Raw genomic sequence first — 25,582 nt, 5'->3', positions numbered from 1 at the left:
TTTGTAATCAGCGATGTCTCACGAGTACAACAGAACCCCCCATTAACAGGTTTTATGGTGTTTTGGAAAGTTACAGGGTCAAATCTAGAACGTTCCATTTTCAAATAGAAATTTGCCAGATTGGTAATGTTACCTTTGAGACGGTGTGGTAGCCCAGGATTGAGAATTACCCCCATAATGGCATACCATTTGAAAAAGTAGACAACCAAAGGTATTGCAAGTGGGGTATGTCCAGTCTTTTTTAGTAGCCACTTAGTCACAAACACTGGCCAAAGTTAGCGTTATTTGTTTTTGTGTTAAAAAAGCAAAAAACGAATATTTGGCCAGTGTTTGTGACTAAGTGGCTACTAAGAAAGACTGGACATACCCCACTTGCAATACCTTGGGTTGTCTACTTTTGCAAATGGTATGCCATCATGGGGGTAATTCTCATTCCTGGGCTACCATACGCTCTCAAAGGCAACATAACCAATCTGGCAAATTTCAATGTCAAAAAAATGAAATGCAAGCCTTATATGTTACTCTAACTTTCCAAAACACCATAAAACATGTACATGGGGGGTAGTGTTATTCTCGGGAGACTTTACTAAACACAAATATTAGTGTTTTAAGCAGTAAAACATATTACAACAATAATATAGTCCATAAAAGTGCCGTTCGTTTGTAAAAAATGCAAAAAACGTCACGTTTACTTAAAATATCATCGTTGTAATACAATTTACCAATTTGAAACACTAATATGTGAGTTCAGCGAAGTCTCCCGAGTAAAACAGTACCCCCTATGTACAGGTTTTATGGTGTCTTGGAGAGTTACAGGGTCAAATATAGTGCATGCAAATTAAATTATCTGCACTTTCTCCCTGTGTTGTCAGGTATGTCAATCAAATTTTAATTAATCAAATCACCTAATTATGTTAAAAGATTACTTTAATATACACGTAGAATTTTAATATATATGCATTTATAGGTATTTCAATTCTAAGTGTTTACTAATGTAATCTTTTATGTATATATATGTATCTATATATATATATATATATATATCTATATATCTATATATCTATCTATATCTATATATCTATATATCTATCTATATATATATATATATCTATATATATCTATATATATCTATATATATATATATAATATATATATATATATATATATATATATATATATATATATATATATATATATGTATATGCGGTTATTTGCATTTTATATATAGATAGATATATATAGAATGTCATTCTAAGTGTATTTTGTTACCAATATATATATATATTAATAACAAAATACAGTTAGAATGAAATTACATATGGATATATAATTTATATTAAATTTTGTTTCAATATTTTATTTATTAATTATTATTTTATTATTGTAATTATACGTATTTATATAATGTGTATATATCTATTATATATATATATATATAATATATGTATATTATATATATGTAACGTCATTCTAAGTGTATTTTGATACTAATATATGTACTTATATTAGTATTAAAATACACTATGTATGACGTTAAATATATATAATATACATATATACATATAAAAAATATTTATTTTATTTTATAACATGTTTAATTTTTTTTTTTTACACTACCTACCAGCAGGGGGACTGTCTAATATTTTAGACAGTCCCCCTGCTGGCAGATCCACAGCCAGCTATTGGGGGCCATGTGATCGCTCTTTGAGAGCGATCACATGGCCCCCGGGGGCCTGATTTGCCGTGGGGGGGGGGGCTGCCTGGGCTGTGAGGCAGTCCTCCCGAAGCGGAGCGCCGGGAAGGTAAGTATCCCGGGCGCTCCAGGGCTTAAAGCCGTTACGGTGTTCTATGCCGTCGCAACGGCTTTAAAGCCCACTAAATGCGTGACGGCATAGAACGTCGTAACGGCGGGAAGGGGTTAAACTTCTTTACTGTGTTTACCTCTACCACTTCAGCTGGAAGGTTATTCCATGCATCCACTACCCTCTCAGTAAAGTAATACTTCCTGATATTATTTTTAAACCTTTGCCCCTCTAATTTAAGACTATGTCCTCTTGTTGTGGTAGTTTTTCTTCTTTTAAATATAGTCTCCTCCTTTACTGTGTTGATTCCCTTTATGTATTTAAATGTTTCTATCATATCCCACCTGTCTCGTCTTTCCTCCAAGCTATACATGTTAAGATCCTTTAACCTTTCCTGGTAAGTTTTATCCTGCAATCCATGAACCAGTTTAGTAGCCCTTCTCTGAACTCTCTTTAAGGTATCAATATCCTTCTGAAGATACGGTCTCCAGTACTGCGTACAATACTCCAAGTGAGGTCTCACCAGTGTTCTGTACAATGGCATGAGCACTTCCCTCTTTCTACTGCTAATACCTCTCCCTATACAACCCAGCATTCTGCTAGCATTTCCTGCTGCTCTATTACATTGTCTGCCTACCTTTTAAAGGACAATATAGTCAGCAGAACATCTACAGCTTAATGTAGTTCTGGTGAGTATAATCATTGCCTTCTGGCATTTTATTACATTGCCCCTGGGGACACCTCCAAGTGGCCATTACTCAGATGGCCAGTAGAGGTGCTTCCTGGCTCAGTGCTGCCATTCAGCATCTCCACGCTCTGCATGGGAACCCTGAATTTTATTAAGACACGGAGGCTCCTATTATGCTGCACTCTTTCTTTATTTACCTCAGCAGCAAAGAAAAACAACATTAAAATCAGTATATAAAAAAAATAAAACAACAGTAAATAACATGAGAGCTATATCTTCATAGCAACAGGAACAGCCAATCAGCATCCTCTTCATAGCATAATAGGCGGTGTCCAGTATAGTCTATTGTGCTGTTTTTTTCCCCTTCATTTATCTGTCTGGCTGCTGCTCTACCACCATCTAAGTTGGGGTTCAGTTATAGTGGCAGCCGGGCAGTTCCTGTGTTTTTATATTACAATTGCTATTTTTTCACTATTGTGAGTACTTTCATTTCTTTATCTTGTTTAGTTATTTATTTATTTACTTGAGGGTTACTCAACCCTTTCCTTTAGGTAATGTTTTACTTTATTCATCCCCTTAGGTTTGTTTGTATATTTATGATGCAGTCTGACAGGATCTTTCTGTGCCTTTTGGGTCTACAGCAAGCATGCAGATCACTTTAGAAACCTCTCCAGGTATCTCTGGAGATGAGGCTGATTTTTCTGCTGATTTTACTGATCCTGCTGACATGCAGGCTTTAATTGACACTTCCATGGCAAAAGCAATGACAAGGCCCTGGTGTCAGTAATGGGGGTTATGTCTGATTCACTTCACAGATATTTGCCCAGACCCTGTTACAGCCACAGAGATCGGCTCAGCCGACTACTCAGGCAGCAGTACCTGTACTCACACCAGCTCTGCTTCAGCCTGGCCGCAAGGCCTCATATAAGGCTAAACACTCCTCCAAAACAATAGAGATGGACAGTACCATACCTGTCATGGATGGCGCAATTAATTTACCACCGCGCAAAAGAGTTACTAGTTGGGCAAAATCGACTAGACTTGGGAAAGGGGCAAAAGCCCAACTGAACTCTGAATCTGAGCTCAATGATATTGAGGAGGAGATCCCCGAGTCCTATATGGAGAATTCAGAGATTATTTCTGATCCTGATTATGAAATTACAGATGAAGAGGATGCTAATCCTGTTCGGGATACACGTCCTGTTAAACCTACTGTGACAAAATGCCTGTCACTGGATTTTTAGGTTTCAAACTGCCCTTTGCCCCTGGCTGTTGGAGGAGCCTGATTGCCAGCCTCCTTCCTCATGACTATGGCCCCTTTATTTGGCCATATCAGATTTTATTTCACTACTTCTGGCCCTTTAAATACTACGGGGAAGGATTAGTACTTTTTATATGGCACTTCGGATGCAGCCGAAGTAGTCGAAGTGGCCGCCATTCGACAAACGAACACGTGGCGGCGGCCATTTTAATTTAGTCGAACGCGGTCAGCGGTGTGTGCCCCTGAATCCATGGAACTAAAAATCGGCTACACATTTGCACGAACACCGCTGACCCTTACCTTCTCCTCCACTTAGACACTCTGGCTAAATTTCAAACGCCAAGTTACACTGTGCTATTTGCACGAACGGGGCCCGTTCGTGCATTAGAATGGGACTTAGTCGTTTTTTTCGATCTGAACTGACTAACATTGGAAATAGAGGCTGTAACAGATCCTTACAAGTTTCCTGGTGTCTGTAGAATAATCAAGGGAATTGTAGTTTATATCCTCTGTTCGTTTCCATTTCCACCGTTCGTATGGGTCCGCACGAATCCACTGTATAAAGTATAGGTGGCCGCCATTTCGTGACTTTGCACGTGTTCGCGGCCATCTTGCGCACGAACAGCGGTGTTTGCCAGCCATCGTCTGGAACTAAAATCTGCTACGCAAACAGGCGAACACCGCAGAGACCTCCATGGCACCGGGGAATCGTGCCAAAGCTACCGAACGCCCTGCTGTTCGGTAGAAAGACTTAACAGACTATGGGGATTCTAGCAACCACCGAGATTCGACTGGATGGCACTAATTTCATATCTTTTCACCGTACGAACGGGGACCGACCGCAAGGCCAAAACTTATGGAACTATTTTCGGCTAGTTGGTCTGTGCGGTCGGTCAAAACGTTGGAAACCCATAACTCCCGAACCATTTGTCCGAATAGACTGATTTTTGGATATGTTGGTCCCCTGGACGAGGGCTATCTAGGGAAAACCGGACTTAAAGCTGTACCCCCTGTTTTTGGGGTACATCCAGAACTTTGCTAAATTACTGTACATGTTAATTATGTTAAATGGTTATCTGAGGGGAGGGGACGTGGGAGTTGGAACATGTATATGATTGGTGATTTTATGCCTCCCCCTGGGTGGGTACTTTTTGTATGCAACTGTAATAAAAAGCAGGCTGGGTGTCCCAGTCCTCAGTTCTTCTTTACCCTTCAAAACGTAACCTCGTCTCGTTCTTGGAAGGGGATTATTTGGGTATATTACTTTGCTCTTTTTACAGCTGAACCTGACTCTCCCTCTGGATATCGTGATTGGGATTATACCAGCTTTACTTTGATACAGCAGCTTGCCAGGAAAAGGACGTCACCAACGGCTGATACCCTCTCGCTACCTGGGTAGCCGTTACAGAGGCTTCCCAAAAACTTTAACCCCATGGCAAATTTACTTTGTTCGTTGGATCTGTTCACCTATATTGTGCGCTCAGATCCGAGCTATCTGGGGATAGGTTAAATGTGGGGGTTCTGTGTAATATAAGAATGATGTATTTTTATTTACATTTACGTATTTTTGCTGTTGGTGTAAAATGGAGATATTTTCTGTACCTGGAGATAATGGAGTTTACTGCAGTGCCTTAAGCCAATTAGCTCCAGGATGGAGAGGAGGGATTTCATTGTGTATGTGGGAGTGTTATTCTGTTAGTGTTCCCATTGGTTTGTGTCTCTTTTGTCACAGTTTACCACCAGGTCCAGGGGGTGTGCCTCTGGCCTGAAAACTTGTATATAAGGAGGAATAAAGGCTCATTGGAGTCAGATCATCTTGTACCTTCATGAAGTTTCGGCTCATGTTTGGGGGATTGGAGAACTACACTCTGGGGGTTGCTATAATCACTATACTCCCCAGGGTATAATCACCAAGCTCTGCTAAGAGCTTGTCCCTGTTCCTGCTCTCTGGAATTCAGAGAGGTCGACCTAATGGAAGCTGGGCCCTGGTCTTGGGTCCAGAGTGGGTGGAGACGACGAGACCCCAACCAAGCTGCGGCGGTTTGTGGGGTCTGCAGTGGTTATGGTGTCAGGTGGAGTGCTTGGAGACCTCGGAAAGCACTAGGAGCAACAGTCAGCGGAAGGTACCCGGTCGGGGTGCCAGCGGTTCTGTTACACCTACCAAGATTGAGGTAGATTATGCGGACTCCAAGGACACAGATAGGATCTTGGACACTCAATGTGAACCCCAATTCGAACCTGATGTCCTATGTCACCCAGCGGTCTCCTCAGACCATGTAGCCAAGTATATTGCATCCAGAGTACGCAAGCCTTTTGAGAAGGCAAAGTGAAATAAATTGCGGGCTGAATTGCCACGCCGAACAGTCCCTGATGACTCATGTAAAACGCTATCAGTCGATCCTAAGATCATTCAATTCCTGAGTAAGACAGGATGGAATCCCACTAAAGGTTTACATTTTCATTGCAAAATTGTCAGGATAAAATCCTGGGCATCTTGGGCTCAGCAGCCAAGATCTTTGAAGCAGTAGAGGATGATCTAGAATTAGAATGCGCCATCTTAAGTGGTTAGATCCAGAGAGTGATTTAAGTTGGCAACGCCAACAATGCGGTTGTCACAGAACGCCGCAAATCGATCTTGCTCAAGACTGAGCCCCAACATGTATCTATGGCTCTGAACGAGCCAGATAACACTTTGGGGACAACTTTGTAAAAGAAATGGGCTCCTTTGTCCAGCTAAACAAACAGAAGTTCTTTTAGACAGAACCAAGGCTCTTATACTGGTCGAGCCGATTTCTTTGAACAATGCACTATACCAACCTCCTTCCCATGATGTGGTCGACCCTGGGTTGTTAGTGACCTAAGAGGTGCTCTTTCAGGATGAAGATCTTATGGTAAGTCTTCACAATTTCCATTCTTCCTTACTGATAGTGGGGGGCAGGCTCACACATTGTTCCCCATGTATGGTCCCTCATTGCATCAGATGCTTAGGTTCTTGACACTGTGAAAGGGTATTGCATAGACTTCATTTCTCTACCTGTTCAATGTTCCCCATCGAGGGAAATTGTTTTTCCCAATGAGACGCAGACCTTGTCTCCGTGGACAATCCATCGTAGAGATTCCAGCCCATACCCTGGGTTATGTGAGCAACCTTTTCTTGTTTCCCAAAAATGGCGTCCAGCAATAAATTTGAGACAGCATATCAGCACATATGAGCATATCAGCACTTCCAAGATGGAAGGAGGGCATTGCTTAAGGGATCTTCTCCAACCAGCAGATTGGATGGCCAAATCTGATCTGCAGGATGCATATCTCACAGTGCCTATCGCAGTTCAACATCAAGATCGAGAACTTCCTGCAATTTACATGGTAGGTCAGGAAATGGAGGTTCAGGTGCCTCCCATTCGGACTGTCTTTGGCTCCATGGTGCTTCACCAAGCTCACAAAATCTATGGTAGCCCTGCTACGGAGTCGGGGAGTACGTCTTATAATATATTTAGACAGCATTTTCATTCTGGCTCAGTCTATTCAATTAATCCGGACATACCTTGCATGGACTTTGACTCTGTTAGAGAACCTAGGCTTCCTGATCAATTGGGAGAAATCCATTATTGTTCCAATGCAACAATTCAAATTTCTAGGTTATATTGGATTATTGTAGATTCTATCCTTCAAAGTCTACACCTTCCGGTGGCAAAATTAACCAATATCAAGGAGGAGATAGGCGAACACTTGCAACCACTCAACTCTCTCTCAAACAACTGTTGAGAATGTTAGGCCTTCTAGCGGCATCTATACAGCCCATTTTAACAGGTCTTCTTGGCTATCGAGCCCTACAACGATTACAAACTTCCTCTCAAGGGCAGCGCATCATACACAGATGTGGTAACTCTGGACACAGAAGCGAAGGATTAACTCCAACAGTGGCTTCTTCACATGGAAGCTTGGAATGAGCGCACCATATTTTGTACAGCTCCAGATTTGATAATCAAATCCGACACAAGTTTGCACGGTTGGGGCACTCAATGCGGAAATATTTCCACCAAGGGCAGATCAGACCTGGAATCGACACTCCACATCAATTGTTTGGAAGTTCTGGCCGGTTCCTTTGCAGTCCGCAGTTTCTCCCCAACTGAAGCACAATGTGCTAGCCTTCTGAAGATGGACAACGTGTTAGCTGTCCCCTACATCAATCACTTGGAGGCACAAAACACAAAATTCTGACCTACATGGCTCACAATTTCTGGCAATTTTGCCTGATACATGGCATTTCAGTCACGGCAGAATATATTCAAGGCCTCTCCAACACTACGGCGGATTGGTATTCACGCCAACTCAGATTCCAGCGACTGGCACTTGGATTCCACGGTCTTCCAAGACATCTGGAACCTATGGGTCTATTGGAAATAGATCTTTTTGCTTCTTGTTTGAATGCTCAACATCCCCGTTTTTTTTCAGTTGGAGACCAGATCCGACAGCACTGGCTATGAATGTTTTCTCCAAGGAATTACGATTTTCTTCCCTTTGCACCGATTCCCCGTTGCCTTTCCATCTACATCGCCAGTCTGGTACCTGGTGATCGTGGCTCCTCTATCGCCATCCCAACCATAGTACCCTCCTCTTCAGGAGATGGTTATCGACCTTCCATCTCTCGAGTGCCTTCTTCAGGATCCAGATGGTGTGCCTCATCCCCTTGTTCTCCAAGGTCTCTTGCATCTCATGGTGCAGTCTATTTCAGAGAACCTTGGTCGGTTGAGGGAGTTTTGCAATCAACTCTCCGACTTATCAAGGGTGCACCCAACACGAGACAGGCTTATAAATCTGCTTGGAGCAGATGGCATAGTTGGTGCATGAAATGAAATGTAAATCCCATATGGGCTTCTTTAATGTATGTCCTCCATTTTTCTGACTTCTATGATAAAAGGTAAAGCCTATCGCACTGTGGACCTTACCGATCGTCCATTTCTGCTGGCCATCAAAAAGTTTTGATTGGACGCCGGTTGGTTGACATGTCATATATTGACTTCTCTTAGGAATTTGGTTTGCTCATCCACCCTTACAACGATACTCTGTCTTGTGGGACGTCTCTATTGTCTTGAATTTTTTTTCTTACAAGAGGTTTTTCCTGACGTACGAGCTCTTGAGGTGGTTGCTCGTTCCTTTACTCCAGAAGGTGTCCTCTGACATTTCTCGGAGGACAAAAACCTCCTCTAAAATCAATTTTACCCAGTTTTCCCTAATAGATCTCTCCTTTGCCTTGTTGCATACTAATGGAAGTGTAAACGTCGTTCCACTACGTTACGGAATCCTTTGAAACAAGAACTCTTCATCTCCTTCCAAAAGTCGCGTCTTCCGTTGTCTACTCTAGCCTGGTGGGTCAAATACGTTATGTCTCTAGCAGGTATTGATACCTATGTGTCTGTGCCTCATTCGGTTCGTGTGGCAATTGCTTCCAAGGCTTCCTCGATTGGCTGTCGCTTGCCTCCTTGTCATTAATAAAAGCATGACTTTACGTCATGTTAATAGTAAAATCTGTAAATTTTCCTCAGAGATGCATTGATTTAATGCATCTCTATGAAGAGGTGCTAACTGGACAAAATGGTGTCTGGTCCTGCCCCCTTGCCAATTTCAGCCAATCCAATGCTTTCCCCATGGGAATTTGCTAAAAATCCGCAATTCTGATGTCACCAAGGGGGCGGCGCTGGAATTAAGGTGAGCTTTATTCCTTCTAAGGAGGGAGGGAGGGGGGGGGAGGGGGGAAAGCCACCTAAATGGTGGGTTTTGAACTATAGGTTCAAGAATACATGTTTGTGTTCCTGACTCTATAGTGTTCCTTTAAGTCATCAGAAATAATCACCCCTAAATCCATTTCCTCAGATGTTGAGGTTAGGACTATCAAATATTCTGTACTCTGCCCTTGGGTTTTTACGTCCAAGATGCATTATCTTGCACTTATCCACATTAAATGTCAGCTGCCACAACTCTGACCATTTTTTTTTTTAGTTTACCTTAATCATTTGCCATTTGGCTTATCCCTCCTGGAACATCAACCCGGTTACATATCTTAGTATGAGCAAAAATACATACCTTACCATCAAGACCTTCTGCAATATCACTAATAAAAATATTAAAGAGAATGATTTCCCTGAAGTAAACCCATGTTGGGATAGAGTAGCTCAAAAGAATAAGAGGAGATGCATGTGAACTAAATGTCCAGTACAGAGGACACACGTTAATGGGCTGGGTCTCAGAAGGCTATAGGCTAGACTCAAGTGTAGGCAACCTTTGGCACTCCAGACATTGTGGACTGCATCTCCCAAAATGCTTTTACTCCCATAATGCTGACAAAGCATCATGGAAGATGTAGTCCACAACATCTGGAGTGTTGAAGGTTGCTTATGCCTGGGCTTGAGCCATCTATATGTCCCAGTAAGTGTAGATTTAATTTATCTGCAGGTATTTTTGCAATGATAACATTTTATTTAAATAAAACATTAGGGTTTGCCAGCATTGCTATGGCGCTCACCTGACCACAGAATGCAGGAAAACTTCCTCTGTCTGATAGAGACGTTTATCATAAGCCATACAAGGCCAGCTTCGTACACACACACGTACTGGTCCCAGAACACTCAAAAAGGACTGTTATCACTCTAGCGTGGTGGTATTAGAGGGCTGTGGGCACTGGTTGAATTATGGGGTTCACCAAGAATTAACCGCCAGTCCGGGAGATGCCATGAGACTGTGTGGAACTATGCTGTGACCCAGTGAATCTTTGGGTGTCTCTCTAACCCCCGATTATATCGTTTTTTGGGATGGATGAGAAAAAGGTGGTGTCATCTTGGATTACCCTGGAGTTGAGGGTGCTACCTTCCTGTGCACCACAGCAAATAGCCCAAAACGCTGGGCAGGGTTGGAGGATGGCAATGAGCCAGGAAACCTTTACTACCAATTGGACTGGCTACCTCCGATCCGGGTGCTCTTTGGACAGAAAATAGCTGAGTGGGGAAGTTTTGGTATTTGGTATGAGAATTCTGCGTTGGGGAAGTTTTGTGGCTTAGATTCCCATGCACTGCTGTCTGGTGAGGACACAATAGGTGAGAAATGGCATTAGCCCAAAAAAATCTCATTAATGCTTATCAGCCAGACAGACTGGCACCGGGTAGGGAACAATATTATATATAGTTCCTATTAATATAAACTTTTCCTGCCCCATTTTCCTTCATTGGGCTTGTTATACCCACCAATGCATCACGTCACCAATGGGGGGGGGGGGGGAGAGCAATCCATAATTTACAATATGGCAAGTGCAGCTTTGCACTTCTGAAATAACCTACATTAAATCTACAAATTATTATGGTTTCCACATCATAAGAAGCTAAAATATTGACCTGTTCTCCCTGTGAATTAGTGCAGTGCAGCTTTGAGGTACTAACATACAGATCAGCCAACAAAACAACGTATAGATTCACCACAGAATCCCATTTTCTGAGGAAAAAGTCTAGATTTTCATGGCTTACAATTTCTTATCTCCTGCTGTTAATTTCTTGGTAGGGCCTGCAGCAGCCTCCAATGTGTGATTAAAGTTAAACAGGACAGGAGATAAAAACTTCTAAAGTAAACACACTGACCTGTAAAATCTGATGGAAAATCCATTTTTTTTATTCAGGCTGTAAGAGTCCCAGCCAGGGGAGGTGTGACTAGGGCTGCATAAATAATGCTTTTCACAGAGAAATATTGTGGACAAGAAGGCCATGCATCTAGAGTGACATGTCCATCCAGTCAAACACTTCCTTATGATAAGCATTTGAGGATGTTCGGTGAATGGAAGGAGACACTGAAGGCATGCTTAAACGGATACGTTTTGGATTTAAAGGCTAAAACAACATAGGTACTGCACCAAGACCATACCCATTCTACATATACAGGCTTAAAATGACTTGCCACTGCAAGCCTGCATATCTCTCACAAGGGGTGAATTTCTAGTACATTTTACTTGCCAACGGCTAGTGGGAACTTTGGGGAAATCTGCTGTAACAGGGGAACTTCTTAAAAGGCTCAGCAGGATAGGTGTTTATTATGGAAGCATTGCATTCATTAGGAAAGTAAAGTGAGGATTACCTATAAAGAACTCTGTTACTGTGCTTTACTCTACATGTCCTCTCATTATCCCACTGCCCTCACAACAAATAGATCCCTATGATACCAGCAGATCCCTCTGAACAAATAGATCCCTATGATACCAGCAGATCCCTCTGAACAAATAGATCCCTATGATACCAGCAGATCCCTCTGAACAAATAGATCCCTATGATACCAGCAGATCCCTCTGAACAAATAGATCCCTATGATACCAGCAGATCCCTCTGAACAAATAGATCCCTATGATACCAGCAGATCCCTCTGAACAAATAGATCCCTATGATACCAGCAGATCCCTCTGAACAAATAGATCCCTATGATACCAGCAGATCCCTCTGAACAAATAGATCCCTATGATACCAGCAGATCCCTCTGAACAAATAGATCCCTATGATACCAGCAGATCCCTCTGAAGAATTAGATCCCTATGATACCAGCAGATCCCTCTGAACAAATAGATCCATATGATACCAGCAGATCCCTCTGAACAAATAGATCCCTATGATACCAGCAGATCCCTCTGAACAAATAGATCCCTATGATACCAGCAGCTCCATCTGACCTCACAACAAATAGATCCCTCTGATACCAGCAGAACCCTCTGACCTCACAACAAATAGATCCCTCTGATACCAGCAGATCCCTCTGCATTCACAATTAATAGATCCATCCAATATCAGCAGATCTCTCTGCTCTCACAAACAATAAATCCCTCTGCATTCACAACAGATCCCTCTGCATTCACAACAGATCCCTCTGCATTCACAACAGATCCCTCTGCATTCACAACAGATCCCTCTGCATTCACAACAAATAGATCCCTCTCATACCAGCAGATCCCTCTGCATTCACAACGAATAGATCCCTCTGCATTCACAACGAATAGATCCCTCTGCATTCACAACGAATAGATCCCTCTGGTACCAGCAGATCCCTCTTCACTCAATAAATGGATCCATCTGATACCGGCAGATCCATCTGACCTCACAACAAATAGATCCATCCAATATCAGCAGATCCCTCTGCTCTCACAACCAATAGATCCCTTTGATACCAGCAGATCCTTCTGCCCTCACAACCAATAAATCCCTGTGATACCAGCAGATCCCTATGCCCTCACAACCAACAGATCCCTCTACATTCACAACAGATCCTTCTGCACTCACAACGAATAGATCCATCTAATACCAGCAGATCCCTCTGACCTCACAACCAATAGATCCCTCTGATACCAGAAGATTTTTCTGCAATCACAAGTATATCCATCTGATACCAGCAGATCCCTCTGACCTCATAACAAATCGATCCCTCTGATCTCACAACAAATAGATCCCTCTGATACCAGCAGATCCCTCTGCCCTCACAACAAATAGATCCCTCTGGTACCAGCAGATTTCTCTGCACTCAATAAATTGATCCATCTGATACCAGCAGATCCCTCTGACCTCACAACAAATCGATCCCTCTGATACCAGCAGATCCCTCTGACCTCACAACAAATCGATCCCTCTGATACCAGCAGATCCCTCTGACCTCACAACAAATCGATCCCTCTGATACCAGCAGATCCCTCTGACCTCACAACAAATCGATCCCTCTGCCCTCACAACGAATAGATCCCTCTGCCCTCACAACGAATAGATCCCTCTGCCCTCACAACGAATAGATCCCTCTGCCCTCACAACGAATAGATCCCTCTGCCCTCACAACGAATAGATCCCTCTGCCCTCACAACGAATAGATCCCTCTGACCTCACAACGAATAGATCCCTCTGACCTCACAACGAATAGATCCCTCTGACCTCACAACGAATAGATCCCTCTGACCTCACAACGAATAGATCCCTCTGACCTCACAACGAATAGATCCCTCTGACCTCACAACGAATAGATCCCTCTGACCTCACAACGAATAGATCCCTCTGACCTCACAACGAATAGATCCCTCTGACCTCAACGAATAGATCCCTCTGGTACCAGCAGATTCCTCTGCACTCAATAAATTGATCCATCTGACACCAGCAGATCCCTCTGCACTCACAATGAATAGATCCCCTCTGATACCAGCAGATCCCTCTGTACTCCCATCTAACGCTCAAATTGAAAACTTCTTTAGGTGTGCAGCTTTCCCTGGAACTCATGCATACTTTAGACAGTGTGTACAGCTTAAACCGTTTCTTAAAGAAGGTATTTTCCAACCACTGAAACACAACATGCAATCCATCCTTAATCTGTAAAGAACAGATAGCACCTTTAATGCAATTCCTCCCCAATTACTCCAGCAGGTCCCCCAGCACCTATTGTTCACATTTGTGAAACTTTTCATGTGGGAATTCATGTTGGAATTACTGGTATATTTGCCCACCCTTTGTACATCGCCACAGAAAAGGCCGGTTTTAAAGACATTTTTCCATACAGTAATCAGGCAATAGAACTCCCACAGCTATATAGTTCCCCTGTAAATTTACCTCTTCACTGAGTACTTGAAGCCCAGCTTGGTCTCATCAAGAGACTTCTTCCTCAACTAGATTCTCACTTTTCAAGAAGAAACCCCTAGAATCAGCCATGTCCATAAGCTTGGGGCCCCTCCTGGGTTTCCATACTTCTCCCTCGTAGCTCCCTACTACAAATCTCATTAGTCATTCCCTCACATTTAACCAACTTTTTAAAATCCTCTCTGTTACAGGATTTGTATCTGCTCACCAAACAGCCCGATCAGTGTACAAACAAACCAGTCATCTTCCCCATGAAATGACAATAATTATACAGTCCGATATTATGCATGGGCCAGCGTATAACCAAACATTATGTAAAGCATTAGAAATGAAATTTAAACTGAATAGAACTTCATTTTTTTACACGTTTTCCTTCCAATACAACTTGCTCCCTGCAGCTGGGGTGTGTGTAAACCACAACTAATGAGAGGTCAACCAGTCGCCTAGTAACATCCAACGGATCTCTGATTCATTAAAGTGTGGCTACCCAGCAGTGGCCCTCAGAAAGGAATGTCTACAATACAACACATTAGGCAAGCATCCCCACTGTATACAAACTCGCTTTAGGACATTGACCTTACAGGGCTGGTTTCCAATATTTACCTTCTAGGGAAGTGTGCCACCTCTAAGTATGAAGAGACCACCTAGAATACGGTATCCGCTGGAACAGACCCTTAGGATACTGCAGACTCAGGGCTTTGCTGCCAGGATTTTCACCTCTGAGGTCTGTATCTCACTTGTCAAGTTCACTGGGTGTCACTGTGGCTTTCCCCCAGTCTTCTTTAACTGTCCCTCTTCTGGATCCTAGTTGATACAGATGTATCTTTCAGGTTTAAGTCTCTTAGGATAGAAACTCTGTGTTTCTATATTTACACGTGTAGATCTGTGCGTATGTTTATATACAATGTCCATGAACACTATAGGCAATTCTATATTGTCACTAAGACCCTGCTATGTACCACCCCATAAAATACAGGCAAGGTCTCCTTGGGATCTGTATGTCCGACACTATGCGTACACATAGGCGGTTTTCATATTCTTGTAAACGTTGAATTCTTTTTATTTTTCCAGGGTGTGTTGGGATCCAAAACCGGTCTATTGCTGCTCTAAAGTCATGTACAGATTTTGCGGTCACTCAATACTCTGTATTAATATATTTCTGTGCATATATGATCTACGGTTACCTGCTCAGGACTAATATACACCCCTGACCTGTGTGCTGTTCCCCTTTCAGAGTCTTGTGTTGATATGCTGGCTGGCCAGGTCTGGCCCTCTATAGCTGTGTATGGAGACACTCTCTGGCCTGTCTATAGCCGTCTCTGTAAATCCAGAGGCAGTAACAGATCGTGTAAAGCTGTCTCTAAGGCCTCTACATTTGTCTGTCTCTTTGTGGCTTGGAGGTGTGTCTCGCTGTCTCCCAGGTCTGTAAGAAGATGCAGCGGTTTAAGGCCAGAATAAAGCAGTCTCTCTCAGGCCTGTAGATTTGGAGCAGTCACTGCAAGACCAGTCCGTGTCACTCAGCCTGTGGAGCCGTCTCTCCGGCCCAGCAATGCTTAGAGGTCTCTCTTTGTCTGTATCCCAGGCCTGGAGCGCTCTCTCCTTGTCTAAGGCCTGGGCTGCCTCTTTCGCTCAGACCTGAAGGTGTCTGTCTCTCCCTCTCTCTCTGTATGAGGCCTGGAGCCGTCTCTCTCTGTATGAGGCCTGGAGCCGTCTCTCTCTGTATGAGGCCTGGAGCCGTCTCTCTCTGTATGAGGCCTGGAGCCGTCTCTCTCTGTATGAGGCCTGGAGCCGTCTCTCGCTGTCTCAGGCCTGGAGCTGTCTCTCTGTGTGAGGCCTGGAGCTGTCTCTCGCTGTCTCAGGCCTGGAGCTGTCTCTCTGTGTGAGGCCTGGAGCTGTCTCTCTGTGTGAGGCCTGGAGCTGTCTCTCTGTGTGAGGCCTGGAGCTGTCTCAGGCCTGGAGCTGTCTCGCTGTCTCAGGCCTGGAGCTGTCTCTCGCTGTCTCAGGCCTGGAGCTGTCTCTCGCTGTCTCAGGCCTGGAGCTGTCTCTCGCTGTCTCAGGCCTGGAGCTGTCTCTCGCTGTCTCAGGCCTGGAGCTGTCTCTCGCTGTCTCAGGCCTGGAGCTGTCTCTCGCTGTCTCAGGCCTGGAGCTGTCTCAGGCCTGGAGCTGTCTCTCTGTGTGAGGCCTGGAGCTGTCTCTCGCTGTCTCAGGCCTGGAGCTGTCTCTCTGCCTCCCCGGGTGTCTCCTCCCCCAGGGGAACCTCTCGCTGTCTGTCTGTTCCCGTCGGGTCGGTCGCGATAGTCCTCGTTACGTCACGACACGTCACGCTGCCACCGCCACCTCCTCCGTGTGTGGGGATCCCAGGACAAGATGGCGGCCGCGCGGCGGAGTCACGTGACCTGCCTTCCCACGGCGGGGCGGAGCCCAGTCCACAGCGTCTCAGCGGGCGCGAGCCGTGGGCGGGGCCAGGAAGGAAGAGGCGGGGCTAGCAGGCAGCAACTGCTTGTTTTTGTTCAACCAACTTTCTTGTTCCGAACAGGCGGCCATTTTCTCCTCCTGCCGCTGCTGTAACGGCACAATACAGGGGGGCGGGGTCACAATGCAGGGGGCGGGGCAACTGTTAAAACTATTGAAAAAATTAAATTAAAAAAGTTTTTGAAAAAACTAAGACATAATTTAAACACTCTGCAGTGTAGGTCCTGCGCTAAAAGCCTTTTCAAAATGAGAGAAGGCCCCTCCCACACGTTCCTCCCTCCCCCCACACAGGAACACACATATACAGAGACACAGAGACACATACAGACACACAGATACATACAGACACAAAGACAGACAGACATACAGACACACAGATACATACAGACACAAAGACAGACATACAGGCACACAGATACATACAGACACAAAGACAGACATACAGACACACAGATACATACAGACACAAAGACAGACAGACATACAGACACACAGATACATACAGACACAAAGACAGACAGGCACACACACACACACAGAGGCACAGACATACAGACACACAGATACATACAGACACAAAGACAGACAGACATACAGACACACAGATACATACAGACACAAAGACAGACAGGCACACACACACAGAGGCACAGACATACAGACACACAGATACATACAGACACAAAGACAGACAGACATACAGACACACAGATACATACAGACACAAAGACAGACAGACATACAGACACACAGATACATACAGACACAAAGACAGACAGACATACAGACACACATTTACATACAGACACAAAGACAGACAGGCACACACACACACACACAGAGGCACAGACACACAGACACACAGATACATACAGACACAAAGACAGACAGACACACAGATACATACAGACACAAAGACAGACAGGCACACACACACACTCAGAGACACAGACACAAAGACAGACAGACATACAGACACACAGATACATACAGACACAAAGACAGACAGACATGCAGACACACAGATACATACAGACACAAAGACAGACAGGCACACACACACACACACACACACACACAAAGACAGACAGACATACAGACACGCAGATACATACAGACACAAAGACAGACAGACACACAGATACATACAGACACAAAAACAGACATACACACAGACAGGCACACACATATACAGAGACACACACACACAGAGACACAGACAAACAGACACAAAGACAGACATACAGACACAAAGACAGACAGACAGACATACAGACACACAGATACATACAGACACAAAGACAGACAGACATACAGACACAAAGACAGACATACAGACATACACACACACAGGCACACACATATACAGAGACACACACACACAGAGACACAGACATACAGACACAAAGACAGACATACAGACACACAGATACATACAGACACAAAGACAGACAGACATACAGACACACAGATACATATAGACACAAAGACAGACAGACATACGGACACACAGATACATACAGACACAAAGACAGACAGACATACGGACACACAGATACATACAGACACAAAGACAGACAGACAGATACATACAGACACAAAGACAGACATACATACACACACACAGACACAAAGACAGACATACATACATACATACAGATACACACAGACAGACATACATACACACAGATACATACAGACACAAAGACAGACAGACATACATACACACAGACACAAAGACAGATATACATACACACAGATACACACAGACAGACAAACATACATACAGATACATACAGACACAAAGACAGACATACATACATACACACAGACACAAAGACAGACATACATACACACAGATACACACAGACAAACATACATACACACAGATACATACAGACACAAAGACAGACAGACATACACACAGATACATACAGACACAAAGACAGACAGACATACATACATATACATACACACAGATACATACAGACACAAAGACAGACAGACAGATATACACACAGATACATACAGACAGACAGACATGCGCACAGATACAAACAGACACAAAGACAGACAGACAGACATACAGATACATACAGACAGACATACACACAGACACAAAGACAGACAGACACATACACACAGACACAAAGACAGACAGACATACATACAGACACAAAGACAGACAGACAGACATACACACAGATACATACAGACACAAAGACCTACAGACATACATAAATACAGATACATACAGACACAAAGACAGACATACATACACACAGACAGACAGACAGACATACACACAGACACAAAGACAGACATACATACACACAGATACATACAGACACAAAGACAGACAGACATACACACAGATACATAGAGACACACATACATACACACACACACAGGCACACACACACAGAGACACAGACATACAGACACAAAGACAGACACACAGATGCATACAGACACAAAGACCGACAGACATACAGACACACAGATACATACAGACACAAAGACAGACAGACATACATACACACAGATACATACAGACACAAAGACAGACAGACATACATACACACAGACACAAAGACAGACATACTGTCAGGATCGGGACAGGGATCCAACACGCAGAGTACAAAGAGTGGAAAGGTACGTATACCGGGCCTTAGAATGGCCGGACTAACGTACCGAGAGTAATAGAGAATAGTCAGAGACAAGCCGAGGTCGAGGGAACGAGAAGACAGATAAGCGAGAGACAAGCCGGGTCAAGGGATAACAGAGAAGCAGGGTAGTACAACAAGCCGGGTCAAAACCAAATAGAGCAAACTAGAATACCAGAGCACTGAGTGACTAGACAAGCTAGAACCACGACAGGGCAATGAGCAGAAGAGAGGAGTAAGCTTAAATACCCTGGCTCTGGATGGTAAGCACGCCTCTGACAAGTACCGATTGGATATCGGACACTTGAGTGACAGGTCGCTCGTAATAGCGTCATGACGTCACGTATTGAGCGTCCTGCTAGAAAAGGACGTGGATTCCTCGCGGCCGGTGTTTAAGTGAATGGATGAACCGCGAGGAACGAAGGAAACAGCTCGCCTGGACGGACAAACCACCAAGTCTCTACCTCCCTTAGAGGTAGAGGCCTCAGGTACCCTGACAGTACCCCCCCTCTCAGATACGCCCACCGGGCGGAAGGAACCGGGGCGAGATGGGAAGCGGAGGTGAAATGCTCTGCGAAGGCGAGAAGCATGAACATCCTCCTGAGGTACCCAACTCCTCTCCTCAGGACCATATCCCCTCCAGTTGACCAGATATTGCAATTTTCCCCTTGAGATTCTGGAATCAATGATGGAGCTGACCTCGTACTCCTCCCGACCCTCCACCTGAACAGGGCGAGGCGAGGAGGCCTTAGAGGAGAATTTGTTGCAAATAAGAGGTTTCAACAAGGATACATGAAAAGAGTTAGGAATGCGTAAGGCAGGTGGCAGAGCAAGGCGATACGCAACCGGATTGATACGAGTGAGAACCCTGTAAGGACCTATGTAGCGAGGAGCAAATTTCATAGATGGGACTTTTAGGCGAATATTCTTAGTACTCAACCATACCCTATCCCCAGGAACAAAAACAGGAGCCGCTCTTCTATGTTTGTCAGCGTGTTTCTTGAACAACGAAGAACTATGTAACAGAATTTGCCGAGTCTGATCCCATAATTTCTTCAGGTTGGCGACATGATCATCAACCGACGGTATCCCCTGAGAAGAGGAAACCGAAGGAAAAATCGAAGGATGAAAGCCATAGTTCATGAAGAAAGGGCTAGAGCGAGTTGAATCACAAACAAGGTTATTGTGTGCGAACTCCGCCCAAGGAATCAGACCGACCCAATCGTCCTGGTGTTCGGAAACAAAGCAACGCAGATACTGTTCGATCTTTTGATTGGTACGTTCAGCAGCTCCGTTAGACTGAGGGTGATAGGCAGAGGAAAAGTTCAATTTGATGCCCATTTGAGAACAAAAGGATCTCCAGAAACGTGAGACAAATTGAGAACCTCTATCAGAAACAATCTCCGAAGGAATCCCATGTAGGCGAAAAACCTCTCTCGCAAAAATCTCCGCCAATTCAGGAGAAGTCGGAAGTTTGGGTAGTGGCACGAAATGAGCCATCTTAGTAAATCTATCCACCACCGTGAGAATAACAGTCTGTCTCTTGGAAGCAGGTAAATCAACGATAAAGTCTATGGACAGACAGGACCAAGGTTTCTCAGGAATGTCCAAGGGGTGTAACAGGCCACATGGAGATGCATGAGGTAGTTTAGTCTTGGCACAAGTCTCACAAGCTGCGACGAACTCCTCAATATCTTTTCGAAGTGAAGGCCACCAGAAATCCTTGGATATCAGAGAGTATGTCTTGCGAATACCAGGATGACCAGCTATTTTACTTTCGTGAAAACATTGTAAGAGCTCCAGTTGAAGTTCAGGAGGAACAAAGTTTCTTCCCTCAGGAGTGTCTCCGGGAGCTAGATGTTGTGACTTCAGGATCTGGTCAAGTAGCGGAGAATGAATTTTCAGACTGGTATTAGCAATAATATTGCATTTAGGTACAATGGAGGACAGAAGTGGTTCAACTGAAACAGAAGGCTCAAATTGGCGAGATAGCGCATCGGCTTTAGAATTCTTTGAGCCAGGTCTGTAAGTCAGAACGTAATTGAAATGGGTAAGAAACAACGACCAACGAGCCTGCCTGGACGACAAACGCTTGGCCTCTCCGATATAAGACAAGTTTTTGTGGTCTGTTAGAATGGTAACGGGATGTAAAGTACCTTCCAATAAATGTCTCCACTCTTTCAAAGCCTTGATAACCGCTAGTAATTCTCTGTCACCAATGTCATATCTGCTCTCAGTACCGGACAATTTTTTAGAGAAAAATCCACATGGATGTAATGGTTTATCAACACCCAACCTCTGAGATAAGACAGCACCTAAACCAGTCTCTGATGCGTCTACCTCAAGTAGAAAAGGCAGGGACGTGTCGGGGTGAACTAAAATCGGAGCGGAAGCGAAAAGCTCCTTGAGAGTTTTGAACGCAAGAAGAGCTTCAGTAGTCCAATTCTTAGTATCAGCCCCCTGTTTGGTCATATTAGTGATAGGTGCGATAATTGAAGAATAGCCCTTAATAAAGCGCCTATAATAATTGGAAAAACCAATAAATCTCTGTACGGCTTTAAGACCCTTGGGTAAAGGCCACTCTAGAATGGACTGGAGTTTATCCGGATCCATCTTAAATCCTTCCCCAGAGATCACATAGCCGAGAAAGGTTACCTGGGTTTGATCAAAGCTACATTTCTCCAACTTGCAGTACAAGCCATGCTGGAGAAGCTTGTGCAAAACCCTCCTGACTTGCTTGTGATGAGTCTCAATCTCACTAGAATGTATAAGTATATCATCTAGGTATACAATGACGCAATCTTGCTGAAATTCCCTAAGGACCTCGTTTATCAGATCCTGGAAAACAGCTGGAGCATTGCATAACCCAAAAGGCATGACTGTATATTCATAGTGGCCATAGCGAGTATTGAAAGCCGTCATCCACTCATGTCCCTGCTGGATTCTCACCAAGTTATATGCCCCTCTGAGGTCTAACTTGGTGAAAATTGTAGAGCCCTTCAAACGATCGAAGAGTTCGGTGATCAAGGGAATCGGGTAGGCATTTTTAATGGTTATCTTATTTAGGCCTCGATAATCAATGCAAGGTCTCAAAGACCCATCCTTCTTTTGAACAAAAAAAAATCCAGCCCCGGCAGGGGAGGATGACCTCCTAATGAATCCCTTGTCTAAATTTTCGTGAATATACTCCTCTAGAACTGAGTTCTCTTTCGTAGATAATGGGTATACATGACCTCTGGGGGGCATGGTACCAGGGAGTAGGTTAATTTTGCAATCAAAGGACCTGTGTGGGGGTAAGGTATCGGCTTTCTTTTTGTCAAATACTGCCTTTAAATCTAGATACTGAGACGGAATTTGTGTCTCTGTAGGATTGTCGGAGTTAGCCGATGTGTTGGTTAATCCGAGAGGTGAGACCTTCCGCAAGCATTTTCCTTGACAATTCTGTCCCCACGAAACTATCTCCCCTGACTCCCAATTAATAATAGGGTTATGTCTCCTCAACCAGGAGTACCCCAGGACTACGGGAATAGACGGAGAAGAAATGAGCAGTAAGGATATGTCCTCTCTATGTAGGATGCCAACAGTTAAGTTAATCGGTATGGTCTCATGGAAAATAACAGGCTCAAGTAACGGTCTACCATCAATGGCCTCAACAGCCAGTGGTGTCTCTTTTAACTGGGATGGAATAGCATGCTTGGCAGCAAAACCCTGATCTATAAAGCTCTCCGCAGCTCCAGAATCGATTAGTGCCATAGTCTTAACTACTCCCTTCTCCCACTTTAAAGAAACGGGTAACAGAAGCCTGAGCTCTTTGTAGTTGTGAATAGAGGACAAAGTAGAAACACCCAAGGCCTGTCCTCTAGAGAAACTTAGGTGCGAGCGTTTCCCGAACGATTGGGACAATTTAGGCGTAAATGACCTCTGACTCCACAATACATACATAAACCCTCCCTTCTCCTGTACTGTCTCTCCCTCTCTGTGAGATGAGTACTGCCTATCTGCATAGGTTCAGGAATACGTAAGTCCTCGAACTCAGAATTTTGAAAGGTAGGCGCTAATTTAAAGGAGGGTCTATGGGTCCTATCTCGAGTGTTCTGCCTCTCTCTTAAGCGTTCATCAATACGAGATATAAAAGAAATTAAATCCTCCAAATTCTCAGGGAGTTCTCTAGTAGCAACCTCGTCAAGAATTATATCTGATAACCCATTCAGAAACACATCTATATAAGCCTGTTCGTTCCACTTAACTTCTGCCGCCAAGGACCTGAACTCTAGTGCATAATCCACAAGTGTTCGATTGTCCTGTCTAAGGCGCAACAGTAATCTAGCTGCATTGACCTTTCTACCAGGAGGGTCAAAAGTTCTTCTAAACGCAGCTACAAAGGCATTATAATTGTAAACTAGTGGATTATCATTCTCCCATAAAGGATTGGCCCATCTCAGAGCTTTCTCAATGAGTAAAGTAATAATAAATCCAACCTTCGCTCTATCTGTAGGATAAGAGCGGGGTTGTAATTCGAAATGGATGCTAATCTGGTTCAGAAAGCCACGACACTTCTCCGGTGACCCGCCATAACGTACTGGTGGGGTAATACGGGAAGAAGCACCTACAGTGGCTACCTCTAGACCTGAGACTGCAGGAGAAATGGAAGGAGTACGTGTCTCCTCAGGTGGATTATTAGCACGAGACAAAAGTGCCTGTAGTGCCAAGGCCATCTGATCCATTCTATGCTCCATGGCGTCAAACCTGGGATCCGAAGAACCAAGCTGACTGTTTGTACCTGCAGGATCCATTGGCCCTGTCGTAATGTCAGGATCGGGACAGGGATCCAACACGCAGAGTACAAAGAGTGGAAAGGTACGTATACCGGGCCTTAGAATGGCCGGACTAACGTACCGAGAGTAATAGAGAATAGTCAGAGACAAGCCGAGGTCGAGGGAACGAGAAGACAGATAAGCGAGAGACAAGCCGGGTCAAGGGATAACAGAGAAGCAGGGTAGTACAACAAGCCGGGTCAAAACCAAATAGAGCAAACTAGAATACCAGAGCACTGAGTGACTAGACAAGCTAGAACCACGACAGGGCAATGAGCAGAAGAGAGGAGTAAGCTTAAATACCCTGGCTCTGGATGGTAAGCACGCCTCTGACAAGTACCGATTGGATATCGGACACTTGAGTGACAGGTCGCTCGTAATAGCGTCATGACGTCACGTATTGAGCGTCCTGCTAGAAAAGGACGTGGATTCCTCGCGGCCGGTGTTTAAGTGAATGGATGAACCGCGAGGAACGAAGGAAACAGCTCGCCTGGACGGACAAACCACCAAGTCTCTACCTCCCTTAGAGGTAGAGGCCTCAGGTACCCTGACACATACATACAGATACATACAGACACAAAGACAGACAGACATACATACACACAGACACAGACAGACATACATACACACAGATACACACAGACAAACATACATACACACAGATACATACAGACACACAGATACATACAGACACAAAGACAGACAGACATACACACAGATACATACAGACACAAAGACAGACATACATACATAGACATACACACAGATACATACAGACACAAAGACAGACAGACAGATATACACACAGATACCTACAGACAGACAGACATGCGCACAGATACAAACAGACACAAAGACAGACAGACAGACATACAGATGTTATAGTATAATTTAGAAATAAACAAAGATGTTTAAATGTCTATCTGTTCCTGTCCAAATGAGAGAAAATTATATTGCGTATACGCAGAAGTAATTCAGACTGACACACGGAGTTCAGGTTAAAATAACTTCGAGGAAATTTATTGGCAAGTGAGGAAAAAGCGGGCTCGCAGGCCCTTTTAAGGGGAATTTTGCATCATCATTGATTATCGAGATATCAGTAAATAAACATCATTAATTGGATTAATTGTTAAGTGTCTGTGTCAGTATCCACCCATCAATATGATTAATTGGCTCAAAAACTAAGTGGTTAGCTAAGTGTCCTCCCACCGAGAGGTGGTATTGTTCTGGACACGGGTGTGGACGGAT

At 44.1% G+C, this 25,582-nt stretch overlaps 1 protein-coding gene across 3 annotated transcripts in view; it reads right to left on the bottom strand.

Annotated features, from left to right (window-relative positions):
• Positions 1–16,351, bottom strand: part of GIGYF1 (GRB10 interacting GYF protein 1) — a 163,151-nt gene extending 146,800 nt beyond the window's left edge. For all 3 annotated transcript variants that reach the window (XM_063449789.1, XM_063449790.1, XM_063449791.1), the window contains exon 1: positions 14,986–16,351. The gene's annotated coding sequence lies outside the window, so the exon portion shown is untranslated. The remainder of the gene's footprint in view (positions 1–14,985) is intronic.
• Between the last annotated feature and the right edge of the window lie 9,231 nt (positions 16,352–25,582).

Source organism: Pelobates fuscus, chromosome 3 (genome assembly GCF_036172605.1).
Source record: "Pelobates fuscus isolate aPelFus1 chromosome 3, aPelFus1.pri, whole genome shotgun sequence".
NCBI classification, from domain to species: domain Eukaryota; kingdom Metazoa; phylum Chordata; class Amphibia; order Anura; family Pelobatidae; genus Pelobates; species Pelobates fuscus.
The sequence above is the reverse complement of the archived record's forward strand: the minus strand, read 5'-3'. Positions and strand labels throughout refer to the sequence as shown.